Source organism: Girardinichthys multiradiatus, chromosome 21 (assembly GCF_021462225.1).
Source record: "Girardinichthys multiradiatus isolate DD_20200921_A chromosome 21, DD_fGirMul_XY1, whole genome shotgun sequence".
In the NCBI taxonomy this organism is placed as follows: Eukaryota; Metazoa; Chordata; class Actinopteri; order Cyprinodontiformes; family Goodeidae; genus Girardinichthys; species Girardinichthys multiradiatus.
Window position 1 is genome coordinate 30367800 of NC_061813.1, and position 15134 is coordinate 30382933.

The following is a 15134-nucleotide window of genomic DNA, read 5'->3' on the forward strand; positions in this document are numbered from 1 at the left end:
AAAATATCAGTGACATAGTGGATAAACTAGGTTTCTTTTTTGGTAAACGTCCAGCAGAGGATATTTATTGCATTGCCCTAAAGATAACGGAGGCTTAGGATATGTGAGCACAAGCCTGGGGACAAGCGTTCAAGTAACTAATTGGGGTGAATGAGGAGCAGATGTGCAGGTGGGTGATAATCCGTTTCCTGGAAGAGGTAAGAGTGCTACAACAAGGCTCTGAAATATTGGGACTGCATTGTTGTAATTTGCTTAAACATAACATATTTTTACTCATTTAATTTGTACTCTGCAAAAACAACCAGTTCATATCCATATTATAAAATCAGTATAATGCATTCCAGGCTTAAAGACCAATACAAATTCAATTACATACATCCCAATTCGATCTTAATTATAATGTTACACCATACTGGGGAAAGTATAATATGGTCCACATGTAATCTAATTTAAAATAAGGAAGAAAATTTTCTAGTACTGGCTTATTCTAAAATAAATCCCTTTAGAATTAGCAATAACAAAAATACTTTCAGTCAGATTCCATTTATTTAACCCATACTCTATTGGTTTTGTGATAAATATTCCACAACAAGTTAACGGCAGAACTTTTACCATATGAGAAACATTTTCATGAATGTATTAATGTATTATTAAAAAGCATAATTCTGTCACAGACCTCTGAAACACGCAGGAAAAGCAAATATTTAAGTATTTCCTTCATACTTATCTGCGGCAGAAATAATATCACCGATGACGTAGTGTGATAATGATGATAAGCATGTTGCTAGTCTTCTGTTGGTATAAGTTTGTATTTATTTATTTCATTATTAAATCCTGAAGTTTAATTTGTTTATGTCAGAGGGCCCGTATCGATTTAACTGTGCAACGTCACATCCGGCAAGATTGGAACAACTTTTGTAAGAAAAATAATTTTGCCTACCTTTTGTATATCTTCACGTTTATCTTAGAGGGTCGCCGGATGTATAACGGAACGACGCATTTGCTCTGAAATATGAATCATCGTTTACGCATGCGCATCAATGTCCATCTACAGGCCAGTGCAACAAGTTTCCAAAAATTACCTCACTAAAGCCGGAATTTGATTGTTTTATTTTCAAAATTAAGGCATAGAAAGGAGTTTGTGACTTAATAAAAACGTCTTACTCTTTTGTGTGTTGCTTTATGGTTTTGATTAGACTCGATAAGTTATTTTAAAAACATGACTTTCAAAGCGTAGCGGAAGCAGGTGTGTTGGGTGCGATTCCGTTGACCCTAATTTGAACTCTCCACCGGAAGCGGCCGTGGCTTATTTGAGGCAATCGAAAGGAGGAGTGATTCATAGAGTTTGAGGCGAGTACCGCTGCTAGGCACCGGTGAGTAAATTAACTCTAACCTTTGAGTTACTGTTACTAGTTGCTTCTTAGGCATTTTGTTTAGTGAAAAGACGTCGTTTTTGAGGATTAACGACCACTTCTGACGGATGACTCGTTTTTCCTGCGAACAGATTCGCCTCCTGACAGCCAGTAACTGCCACACATGCATGGAGCAGCAGCCCACCACCCCACCCCAACACCAGCACCTCCAGTGGATGACTTGGCTTGGTTTTCCGCCTTGTTGAACAGGTAATAACAGGAGGGCTTGGGTGTGAGTGGAAAAGGTCTGGACATGGTTAAATGTAATGTTTGCTGGTTAGTCCTCATAGCAGCTAGCAGCAGGGGGTTGACAGCAGCAGGTGCCACGAGGGTCATGATGTTGAGGCAATAAAATGAAACTTTAATGTTGGCCTTGATTCTTAAAATAAACCCCAAAACCAAACAAAGCAGAGGGGATTGTGAAAGAGCATTCAGCTTTTACTCAGAGTTCATTCAACATGACTGAATGGACCAAGGACAGCTTTGGGATTTAGGTGCATTTTCATTATTTCCATTATTCCATTGACAAATAGTTTCCAAACACGTAAAGAAATCTCAATAAAACTACCCAGCTTCAGCTCAGTGAAGGGAGAAAACCCCCTTAAAAACTCTGTTGTGTACCTGGCAAAATTTCAACGATTCCCCCCCCCCCCCCCCCCCCCCCACTTATTTCTATTTTCCAAATTTTGTCACTTTCAAATCACTGCGTTTAATACAGTTTTATGTATTAGACCAACTCATAGTCTCGCACAATAGTAAAGTGGAAAGAAAATGATTCATGGTTTTCAAAATTTTTCAGAAATGAAGGCGGTTTAGATTTTTAATCAAACCCTTTTTACTGATACTCCCCTAAAAAAACAGAAATGGGTAAAAAATAAATTGAGTGCAAAGTTGCCTAATAGACAATACCGTCCACGTGTGTGTGAATCAGTCTCCATGTAAATACACCTTTTCTGTCATCATTAGTAAACAAACACACTGAACAGGTCAAGAATAAAGTTGTTGAAACAATGAATTAGGTTTAGGTTATAAAACAAAATCCCAACGTGAGACCATCCCCCAGTGGGCCCACCACCTGCAGGGGGAACCGTGAGGGACCGGTGCAAAGAGGATTGGGCGGCGGACGAAGGTGGAGACCTCGGCGGCCCGATCCCCGGATGCTTAGGCTGGCTCTAGGGACGTGGAATGTCACCTCACTGGGGGGGAAGGAGCCTGAGCTTGTGCGGGAGGTCGAGAGATATTGACTAGAAATAGTTGGGCTCGCCTCCACGCACAGCGTGGGCTCTGGAACCCATCTCCTCGAGAGGGGCTGGACTCTCTTCTACTCTGGAGTGGCCCACGGGGAGAGGCGGCGGGCTGGGGTGGGTTTGCTTGTCGCCCCCCAGCTCAGCCGTCTCGTGTTGGGGTTTACCAAAGTGGATGAGAGGGTCGCATCCCTGCGCCTTCGGGTTGGGGAGAGGTCTCTGACTATCATTTCAGCCTACGGGCCGAGTGGTAGTGCGGAGTACCCGGCCTTCTTTGCGTTCCTGTCGGGGGTGCTGGATAGTGCCCCTCCTGGGGACTCCATTATTCTGCTGGGGGACTTCAACGCCCACATGGGAAACGACAGTGACACCTGGAGAGGCGTGATTGGGAGGAATGGCCTCCCCGATCTGAATCCGAGTGGTGTTTTGTTATTGGACTTCTGTGCTAGTCACGGATTGTCCATAACGAACACCATGTTCAAACATAAGGGTGTCCATCAGTGCACTTGGCACCAGGACACCCTAGGCAGGAGGTCAGTGATCGACTTTGTTGTCGTATCATCAGACCTTCGGCCGCATGTTTTGGACACTCTGGTGAAGAGAGGGGCTGAGCTGTCCACTGATCACCACCTGGTGGTGAGTTGGATCCGCTGGAGGAGGAGAAAGCCGGACAGACTTGGCAGGCCAAAGCGCATAGTGAGGGTCTGCTGGGAACGTCTGGCGGACACCTTGGCCAGGGATGTATTCAACTCTCACCTCCGGGAGAGCTTCGACCAGATCCTGGGGGATGTTGGAGACATAGAGTCCGAGTGGACCATGTTCTCCGCATCTATTGTCGATGCTGCTGCCCATAGCTGCAGCTGTAAGGTCTGCGGTGCCTGTCGCTGCGGCAATCCCAGAACCCGGTGGTGGACACAAGCAGTAAGGGACGCTGTCAAGCTGAATAAGGAGTGTGGTTGGCTTGTGGGACTCCCGAGGCGGCTGACTGGTACCGTGGGGCAAAGCGTGCCGCGGCCCGGGTGGTGGCAGAGGCAAAAACTCGGACCTGGGAGGAGTTCGTTGAGGCCATGGAGAAGGACTACCGGTTGGCCCCGAAGCGATTCTGGCAAACCGTCCGGCGCCTCAGGAGGGGGAAGCAGTGCTTCGCCAACACTGTAATGTCCCCAGTAAACAGTGTTTACTGGGGACATTATCGGCCGGTGGAAGGAGTACTTCGAGGATCTCCTCAACCCTGCCATCACACATTCCCTGGTGAAAACAGAGGCTGGGGACTCGGGTTTGGACTCTTTCATCACCCAGGCTGAAGTCACCGAGGTGGTTAAAAAGCTCCACGGTGGCCGGTCTTCGGGGTTGGATGAGATTCGCCCTGAGTACCTCAAGTCTTTGGATGTTGTGGGGCTGTCATGGTTGACACTCCTCTTCAACATTGCCTGGCAGATGGGGACAGTGCCTTTGGATTGGCAGACTGGGGTGGTGGTCCCCCTACATAAGAAGGGTGACCGGAGGGTGTGTTCTAACTACAGGGGGATCACACTCCTCAGCCTCCCTGGTAAGGCCTACGCCAGGGTATTGGAGAGGAGAGTCCGGCCGATAGTCGAACCCCGGCTTCAGGAGGAGCAGTGTGGTTTTCCTCCCGGCCGTGGAACACTGGACCAGCTCTATACCTTCTACAGGGTACTCGAGGGTTCATGGGAGTTTGCCCAACCGGTCCACATGTGTTTTGTGGACCTGGAGAAAGCATTCGACTGTGTCCCTCGTGATGCCCTGTGGGGGGTGCTCCAGGAGTATGGAATCGGGGGCCCTTTACTAGGGGCCATCCGGTTTCTGTACAAGCGGAGCAGGAGTTTGGTTCGCATTGCCGGCACTAAGTCGGACCTGTTCCTGGTGCATGTTGGACTCCAGCAGGGCTGCCCTTTGTCACCGGTCCTGTTCATAAATTTTATGGACAGGATTTCTAGGCGCAGCCAAGGGCCGGAGGGGGTCTGGTTTGGGGGCCAGAAGATTTTGTCTCTTCTTTTTGCGGATGACGTGGTCCTGCTGGCCCCCTCTAGCCAAGACCCACAGCATGCACTGGGGCGGTTCGCAGCCGAGTGTGAAGCGGCGGGGATGAAGATCAGCTCCTCCAAGTCCGAGGCCATGGTTCTCGACCGGAAAAGGGAAGCTTGTCCTCTTCAGGTAGGAGGGGAGTTCCTGCCTCAAGTGGAGGAGTTCAAGTATCTCGGGGTCTTGTTCACGAGTGAGGGAAGAATGGAGCGGGAGATCGACAGACGGATCGGTGCGGCTGCCACAGTAATGGGGGCGCTGTGCCGGTCCGTTGTGGTGAAGAGAGAGCTGAGCCGAAAAGCGAAGTTCTCGATTTACCGGTCGGTCTATGTTCCTGCCCTCACCTATGGCCATGAGCTTTGGGTCATGACCGAAAGAACGAGATCCTGGATACAAGCGGCTGAAATGAGCTTCCTCCGTTGGGTGGCCGGGCACTCCCTTAGAGATAGGGTGAGGAGCTCGGCCATCCGGGAGGGGCTCGGAGTAGAGCCGCTACTCCTCCACATCGAGAGGAGCCAGTTGAGGTGGCTCGGGCATCTATACCTCATGCCTCCTGGACGCCTTCCTCGGGAGGTGTTCCAGGCACGTCCCACCTGGAGGAGGCCAAGGCGACGGCCCAGGACATGCTGGAGGGACTTTCGGCTGGCCGGGAACGCCTTGGGCTCCCCCCGGAGGAGCTGTAGGAGGTGTCTGGGGAGAGGGACGTCTGGGCGTCTCTGCTGAGTCTGCTGCCCCCGCGTCCCAGTCCCGGATAAAGCGGAAGACGACGAGTACAAAATCCCAAGCTCTGAACATCTCATTGAATGCATCATCTAGAAATGGAAAGAGTATGAAACCACTGCAGATTTACTAAGATGTGGCCGCCCACCTAAACTTATTAGCCATGCAAGGAGATGATTACCGTATTTTCCGCACTATAAGGCGCACTTAAAAACCTTTAATTTTTTCAAAAAATGACAGTGCGCCTTGTAATCCGGAGCGCCTTATATATGGATCAATTGGTTAATTGGTTGATCCATACTGGTTGTACACGGCGCTCTGTCAAAATGTTTCAGTACGACTGGTAAACTACAAAGCCGCACCGCTTGCAGCATTACGGCTACCGTAGTCAGGGGTGTTGCCGAAGTAATAGCGGTAAACACCTGTACTGTGCTTACTCCTAGTCCAACAACACTTGTGTGTGTATAACGTTTGAATGTACTGTTGCAGGAATTGCCTGAACTATATGTGATTAGAAGCTCAGTGTGTGGGGTGTATGTTTCGTGTGTGTGTGTATGGAAGATGTTGACCTTACTCCTCCGGACAGAGGTGGCGCTGTGTGCTGCCGTAGCTGAGAATCAAGAGTGAAGGAGTGACGTCGGTATTATTGTGTGTGTGGGGTGGGTAGAGACGGCGACCGGTGCAGCGGTGTATGAGTCTGTAAGCCCTGTGTTTTTACGTGCTGCAAAGTCATTAAAAAGAACCCCGAATCTCGTCAACAACTCAGTGTTTTGATGCTGTTTCTTCATGCTCAACTCAGCAACGTATGAGTGAGGGAGTTAACCCCGAGGAAACTAGTAACTTCGGCCCTGGAGAAAGCGTCTCCCCTGTGTCATCAGACTACGGTCAGGGGACAGAAACAGGAAAGATTAACAGTACTAACGTTTGATTTAGTGCATCAAACTGTTTCTTTTACGTGTTTACTGAATCAGGGAAAAGTTCCCTTTCACGTTTTAACTAACGTTTGATTTCAACTTCAACTTCATAGACTCCAATGCATTCCTAACGTGCGGTTGGCTCTATTCAATAGAATTCTATGTAGAGGAGACCTTACCATGAGAGTGAATGGAGTTATCAGAACGCTGGTTTGTAGTGTATTAATAAAGTTTGACTGACTGACTTATCTGACATTCTCTTTAGCACAGCTCCATCTAGTGGATGCATAACGCAACCCCAGTCAAACGTTTGACTGCAGTAGCTTCTATTCTATACGCCTTATAATCCGGTGCGCCTTATAGTGCGGAAAGTACGGTAATCAAAGAAGCAGCCAAGTGGCTCATAGCAACTCTGGAGGAGCTGCAGAGATGAAAAGCACAGAGGAAAATGTCAGTTTACAGGACAATCATTATTTGTGCCTCGGTCAACATTTTGGCAGGAAGCCATGTGACGTTTGCCAAAAGCCATGAAGGAGAACCAGCAAACATGCGGGAGCTGGTGCTCTGGTCAGATGAGACAAAGCCACCTATACAATTGGTTCCTAAAGAGAAAATATCTCTTGACGTTTTTCATGTAGGACAATTCTTTTCATACTAGTTTTGAATTGCCTTTGTGGATCCTTTAACTTAAACTTATGTGACCTGTAAATCAGATCTGTATAGTTCATTATTATTATTATTATATTTATCATTAATACTGCTTATTTCCAGTGTATCTGTATGTCATTTGCATGTCTCATTGTGACTCATACAAGGAAATTTCCCAACTTAAGGACAGATAATTATTCTTCTCAATTTGTTTATTCTTGCCCTCTGTAAATCTTTAATCACTTTGTACTCATGACAGTTTCAATATTTTTCTTTACACTAAATACAGCTTAACCTTTCTAAACTGTATATATTTGAACAGATGAACCATCTTGGCTTGCATTTTTATATACAATGGAGTTCCTGACCTGTTGCCAATTAACTGAATCACTAATAGGATTTTTGTTTCTACGGACAACTGTATCGTTCCATCAAAAAACTGCTAAATGATGTAAAAGCAAAAATTATTTTAGCTGCAGACAAACTGTTAATCCTCTTTAAAGAGTTTTGTCTACAGGTAGGTTGAAAAATGCATCTAAACCTCTCAATCTACGCAGTTCATTAAATTTGTTATATTTTCATCAGGTTTGTTTAATGCATCTCTTACTGCTTCTTTCAAGTGTTCCAATATGCATTTGGTTACATTAATGAACATTTAAAGGCTGTTTTGTTTATTTATTTTTTTCAACAAAACTGGACTCTTTGGGATCCGGGACAGCCCGGAGGACCAGTGCTGTTTGAAAAAGCTTTAGTTCCCCAGTGGCCTTTGTCGAGTATTGGCTCTAGCTTGACTCTTTGTGAACGACTAAATGTTGACTGTGGTCCTTTGAACATCTCACACTACTTTGCTAAAGCTGTTTATCTTGTATCCTTGAAGGCTGTATTTGGGAATAATATTAAACGACAATGTTGAGAAAAGGGAATTTGTAAATGAGAAACTGATATTTCTGACTGGACATGAATGCAATAGTAGATCCCACAAAAATGCCTTTTAGCAGCATTTCATTATTTTAGCAAATATGGAAACATTCTTGGCCTGCCAGTTAAACATTGTTAGTATTGCATTTACTGCCTGCAGTAAATAGTTTTTTATCTTCAGCTTCACTATAAAGATTGCCGAATAATTAATCTCCATTGACTTAAAGGTCATTATTGAGGTTTAATTACATAAAGAGTTTGTGATTCTATTTTAGGAAGCTATGGTTATGAAACAACCGGTATATTTAGGTGTAGGGTGCACACAAACTGTATTCCACTATTTACACAGATTATTTTCACTTTTAGATAAGATCTAAATTTAGCCTGTAGATTTTCTGCCTGCATTCTTGTGGTTCAAGCAGCAGTTTGATGCTGCGATGTTCAGTGCTGTTAAAACGGCATATTTCTTTTGACCGATGCAAGCTACAGATGACTGGCTTCCATTTTACAAAGAAGTTATCAAATGACATGTGCTGAATGCAAGATTATACAGAACTAGGTTAGAAAATGACTGAGACTGTTTAAATCCTTTTGTCTGACTACTGGGAAAAAAGATTTGTTAAATTAGATATTTATTTCATTAAAAATGAAATGACTAAAATATTTTTTTCTTTTTAGCTCCCTTGACAGACTCACAATAATTTCTTTTAAAGATATTTTTTTAGCACTAGTGGCCTTTTTTAAATTTTTATTTGTTTTTGACAGTAGGCAGACAGGAAAGAGGGGTAGAGAGAGGGGGAGACATTCGGCAAATGTTGCCGGGTCCGGGACTCGAACCCGGGACAACCGCTTCAAGGACAGCAGCCTCTGCATGGTCGCGCGCTTTAAACCCTACACCATCAGTGCCGCGCCGAGAATTATTTTTTTCAAACTGCCTCCCTAAAATCTTACGACTTCCCCCAATCTCCCCTATCAGCTAGCAATTTGGAGGTGTGTGCACTTCCCCAGGTGGAAGCTCGAAATCCACAGGGAGTGCAGCTTGCACCTTCCTCTGTGCGCCAGGGGCCTGATCACGGAAGAGTATTGATGTGAAGATTAACATCAGCTGGTTTCTTTTAGATGAAGCCAGGGAAGGTTTGGTGCCAAGAGCATTACTTTAACGTGGAACACTGCCAGCTCAATGTTGGTGCTATGAGGTTTACCCTTGGCATGAGGCCAGTGTGAACAATCGCAGGCTGCCACCAGGCTTCCTCACATGACACCCAGGACTAAAATATGACAGACATAATAATGAATCACTGCTCATTGCAGATGGCATTCTTGTTCTGATTTATTTTTTATATGTCTTTGCAGGCATTCGTCAGGCATAGAAAGTTTAGAAATTGTCAAATTTATCTATCTATTTAGATTAACTGGTAAAGGCCTTGGGGAATTTATTACAAAACTAGTAATACAATTCCCGAAATAAATTTTGATTGGGGGTAAAAAAAAAAAAAAAAACGAGGCCATAAAAATTTCAGGTGATTTGTTTACCCATCTGCCATCTGATCAAATCTTAAATCACACCAGCAGTTATACAAACCTTCTAACAACAAACCCCTCAGGTTACTTCCTTGTAGTTTGGGAGCTCCAGCCACGCAGCATGTCAGGATGTGGCATCTGGCAGGACAGAGGAAGGATGTCCCTCTTCTGCTGACTCGCCATTATCATCTGCATATGCTCTCCAGGTTATCTGAGAAGACTCTTCACTTTGAAGTAAAGCTGAGACACCGGATTAAGTTATTATTTTTCCCTGCATTTGCTAAATCTAAGTGAAACCAAAGACTACATAATTTTTATTCCCCTTGAGAGCACGTCATTGATAGTAAGACCTTTTAAATTTTTATTATAGTCATTCTCAACTTGTTAAATCCCCAGAAAAATAAGATCAAACTCCAAAGTGATTCCATTTTATCGCTTATTACTTTGTGGTGCTTAAACATATCTGATGGCTCCATCCCTGCAGTCACGTTCTGAGCTTGTATTTGTTTTTCTTGTCCTCTGGAGAATATAACAAACCGATTTATTTAACCGATTTAATGACAACAGTTTTGTGACTAGCTAAAAGCCCAAACAGTTGAGCAGGACGTCTCCACATTCCTGTTGTGAATTGCTTGCTCATGCAGAAAAGAAGGAAGGAGAAAAGCCTGATAAGCTTTTTTTTTTCCTTTTAAACTTTGCTCTCAGTCCTTTATATGTATTTTACTCTCCCTTTGCAGATAGACCGAGCTACCAATTTTCGTTAAATATATTGAGCCTAAAAGTTAAACACTATTATTTTAGTCCTGTTTACTGTCTAAAGCTGTGGTGTTTGCTCTCCTTGCAGCTTTATTTGTTCAGTTTAAATGTCATTCCTTTACAAGCACTGCTGTGCTGGTTTGCATATGTCCAACCCAAAACATAATCACAAAAAACTGATTCCCAGGCAAAACACAAGTGACCCATTTGTCATGGAGAGACTTGAGTATCAGAATATAGGCCTTTGTTTGGTTTGGGTGAGCCCTGTGAAAATGCTGTTCCCTCCCCCTGCCTCAGTCTCAAAGTAAGCACCGTTCTCAGTAATGCATCCAGTCTGAGGTTCACAATTTAGTGTCTGTGAAGGGGGGCACATCACGTTTTTGTGCAATTGGTGGAGCCACACCCAGGAACTACTAGAAAGGAGCACTCTCACGGGAATGTAAAGAAAGGACAGGCTGTCTGACTCAATGTTCTTGCACTGTTGTGTACTTTCAAGCCTTGGTATGTCCGAGCTACCGCACCCTGCTGGCGGTCAGACACCTCGGAGCTCCTCCGGTACTTGGTCCCCATGAAGCGATCACACACTCTATCTAAAGACTCTTAAAGGAACGACTCTCAACCAGTTTCTAACGTTTAACTATTTTTAATCTAAATTAAGGCAAAGGAATGATTACAGAGATCAGCGCTGAGGCTCCCATCTCGGACCGTCGCCATCTGTTAGAGGATGACGAAGAGCCCCGATAGGAGGTCACATGTAGTTTTTATATCTGGCACTCCAATGCAATGGATGTTCTCTCCCTCAGTGATTATCAGTAGACTATGTGTCACCATTGTGGTGTCTATCTGGTAGATTGTGTAGTAAATAAACCAAACATTAATATTATATTTCATCTGACTGAATTATATCTGTTTAACTTTGTCAGAGTTAGACAAACTGATAAACTCAGAGAAGGTATGCAATGAAGACACAAGCGAGACAAAGTTATCTGTGGGCGGCCAGGGAGAGACAGTCCATTCTCTCAGACGAGGTGTCCTGTGTCACAGCCACAAAAACAATGTACCTGTTTAGCACAATTAGAAAACCTTTTACTTTAATGCCGCCTCCATTTATTACTTAAAATGTCCTAAAAATCAACCTATGGAGAGGTGAATACATAACTAAAAATAACCTGCAAGGTCCTATTAATACTTTCATTCACGACATGTGCTTAACTAAATTCATTTAATCAATCTGTCATTAACTTATCTGGTACATCATTCATACCATTAAATGAAATATTCTGATGCCTTTAATATCAACATTATTTATTAAGTCACAGAAATCACTGTAAAGGATATTGGGTCAGAGGGCGGGCCCCCTTTGCACTTATGGGTTGTCCTCTGTCAAACCGGTGAGCCTGATCACGGCCCCCTCTTTCTTACATCCTTGATTTGAGGGTCCCGACCCCTTAACTATTTGCATCTGACAGGCAGTTGGCACTCTCAGTCCCCCTGAGTCCATGGTTGTAGTTATGCCCCTAAGGATGAGAACCTAAAGGGTGTCATCCTCTTGTATCAGTTTATCCTTGACTGTGTTGCATCTTATGTGATATCAACAGTTATGTTGTGTAAGCTGTAGCAGTGAGCGGTACGGCAGATATATTTAATTAAGGCAGCAAAGAGATGATTAGAAAAGGCCACAAAATCATACATCCATAACAATCCCCCTGTTGAGGTGGGAAAAACCCACCTCACATCAATCAGTGTGTCTAGTGCATATGGACCTAAGCTAGAATATGGGAAGAAGTTCCTTCCGTCTGTCGCGTAACTCCGTCCCCCAAACGGCGTGCCATCTCTCTGGTAACTGCCTGCAGCCCTCAGTGTCTGCACACCCTCTGTTTCCCATAGAACAGACCTGTCATGTGTGTCTGAAATTTAAATGGTTAAAACATCGCAAATAGGAAATAATGCCCTGTTGAAAAATTTAAAACAACAAAAATAATAAAAAGCTAGAAGCACAGCGGGAATGAGCAGCACAATGTGTGTCAGTATATTGTAGGCCCTGAATCGTAAACCCTGTTCAATTATCTATTGCAGTTGTCTGGTCCTCCTCCTCATAGCACAGTATCATAATTTCTCCAGCACTTTGGTTTGGTTCCATGAGATCCACTTCATCACTTGTGCTTAAATATTCAGTAGACAACATCAGTGCGCTCTGGCACCACATCCATTTGATATTCTGGTAATCTCAAACCTCTGGTATCACTGGAACCAATCGCACAATCAATACACCTGAAGATGAGAGCTCAAATACACGTTGCACAACAGCATACACAACCTGCGATCACCACAACAACAGTCAATGACGTGAAAATACTCACCATTAGGTTTCCCCATTTTCCAAACCATGTCTCAAACATTTTTATGAATTCATCGATTCCTGAGTGCGATTTTAATTCAATGGATAGTGATTGCAAGTCATTTAGGGCCTTCGTTAGAGATCTATCAGGTGCTGTAATTTTTGGGAATAAAAGAACAACAAGCCTCTCCAAAAACATCACACAACCCTTATTTTTTCCTTTTTGCTAGGATCATATCCATAGCTATTCTATTTTGACAAGAATTATTTTCAACATCCCATTTACAGCCTTCAGCTGTCTCTCCTGTTTTACCTTGAAGTCATTTAAAAGATTAGAATCGGTTCTAACAGGAAGCAGTTTGTAATCTAGCAGACATATCAAATTTAAAAACACATTTTCGGAAAGGTTCCCCCTGACGAAGTAGGCCAATCGGTATCAGGGCATCCTGGAGGGAGAGGGAAACCAGGCAGGGCACATCTTTACTGTCCAGGCAATAACAATCATTAATTATTACAGCAATTATTCCCCATAAATCAGTTCGGTTCAGCACAGGTAAAAGTTCAAGGCCTTGTATAAAGTTAATTTACAATCTAAGTTAAAAACATCTATAAATAAATAACCCAGAAGCACATGTGAACTTATATCAGGACATACTCCTTCAAGCTTTAACCCAACAAATAGAATTTTTATAGTTTAATCTTTATCACGTTCCCTCTGTTGAAGTAACCCAGCCCACTCAAAAACTTATGAAACAGGTTCCACATAATTGTATTTTGTTAGTTGAAAGCAAAAAGATGAGTTAATCTTACCTTTTGACGTTATGGTTTCTGGAATAAATTAATTTAGTTTCACAAGCACATTTTTCATGTGTTAGCTGGAAATGAAATGTTAAGTTAAAAGATATCCAATCAAACCTATTCATATGTTCTCCCTCAGGTGCTTTCTCCCGTTGGTTCTTTGGTTAGAACCTCCTGTGTGTTATGAGACAAAAACTTCACAGCAGATTAGAATCGTTGAGCATAGTGTGTCAGTTGCTCTCTCTGTGAATCCAGACTGGGTGCACACCCCGACTGAAGAGAGGAGGTGAAAGGTCAGGGCATGGTTCTTCCTGTCAGCAGCTGATGGGGAGTTAAACCCATGAGCTCAGCAGGTGTAAAACATCACCAAGGGCATCGCATCCAGCCACTTCATTTTTGTACTACTTTAGCCAATCGTTTTTTGATTGTGTGATCAGCTCTCTCAGCCGACCTGGTGAAAGTGTCAAGCACATCTCTACATCCTTTCACTCTGATGTCAGAACCCATAAAATTAATAACAGTTTCCTTTAGGGCTTGTTGGGAACAGGAAATGCTCCAGTACCTGTTTTCATGAGAATCTCATATGTAGATAATATAACAGTCATCTTCTCACCTTTAACCAAAAATCATATTTATATTGTAACCCAGTTAGTTGCTACTTTATTGTCCATTAACTAGTAGCCAAGATATGTACAAACCCGTTACTTTCCATAAAAATATTTTGAAATCATCCCCAGAACAAAGTATTCACATCATTTACCATGAAGGTGTCCAGTTTTTTGGACAACCTACTTTTCAAGCACGTTGATAATTTGATTATATCTACCTAAATTAGACATTTAGGGTCCGTCCCCGTAACCTCTACCCCCAATACTAGAAAAAAGTTATTTGCATATTCTGTACAAACTTAATCATACCATTATTTAGTTATTCATTCCTGTTAAATATGTGATCACAATAACCAGTCATTTTTTCCCCAATATATCCATTTCCATTTTCCATCCTATGATTATTATTTCTTTTTGTTTTCTCTGAAGTCTAAAGGTTAGTCAGACAAACATTTGAGAGAAACATTGAAACAGAAATTTAGACAAACACTTAAGACACACAACACATCCCGACTTCACACAGCAAGACTGGTGAAAGAATAGTTTGATGAACATGAAAGTGAAGTTGAACATCTCCCATGGCCTGCACAGTCACCAGATCTAAATATTATTGAGCCACTTTGGGGTGTTTTGGAGGAGCGAGTCAGGAAACGTTTTCCTCCACCAGTATCACGTAGTGACCTGGCCACTATCCTGCAAGAAGAATGGCTTAAAATCCCTCTGACCACTGTGCAGGACTTGTATATGTCATTCCCAAGACGAATTGATGCTGTATTGGCCGCAAAAGGAGGCCCTACACCATACTAATAAATTATTGTGGTCAATTTATTATTTAGGATCTTAGATGACAAATATCTGTGTCTGGTGTGAGAATTTATTCTGGTGAGATTCTATTTCAACGGCTAAATGTGGTAAATAAACAGAATTCATGACACTTGGCATTTTGTAGCCATCAAATATCACATTTCCTGCTAAAGTTGCACTGAGAACTTGACTGGTGTCTGACTGGAATTCACTTATTTTATTTATTTTTTACCAGCTCAAAGCAGTGACTAGAAACAAAAAATAATCTGTTTTCCTGTTTTGTGAATGTGGCATAGCCAGGTGCTACAACGTTGTGGTAACAACAGTCTTCGGTGTGGAAGATATTACTGAGTGAAGACGACTCCAAGTTGTCACATTCAAAAATAATACAGAAAATACCTAAAGTATTA

General features: G+C 43.1%; 1 protein-coding gene across 1 annotated transcript in view; it reads left to right on the forward strand.

Moving 5' to 3' along the window:
- The first annotated feature begins 1226 nt into the window (after window positions 1-1226).
- slc4a2b (solute carrier family 4 member 2b) overlaps window positions 1227-15134 on the forward strand; it is a 62559-nt gene continuing 48651 nt past the window's right edge. The window contains exons 1-2 of the mRNA XM_047349449.1: window positions 1227-1373; window positions 1505-1622. The gene's annotated coding sequence lies outside the window, so the exon portion shown is untranslated. The remainder of the gene's footprint in view (window positions 1374-1504; window positions 1623-15134) is intronic.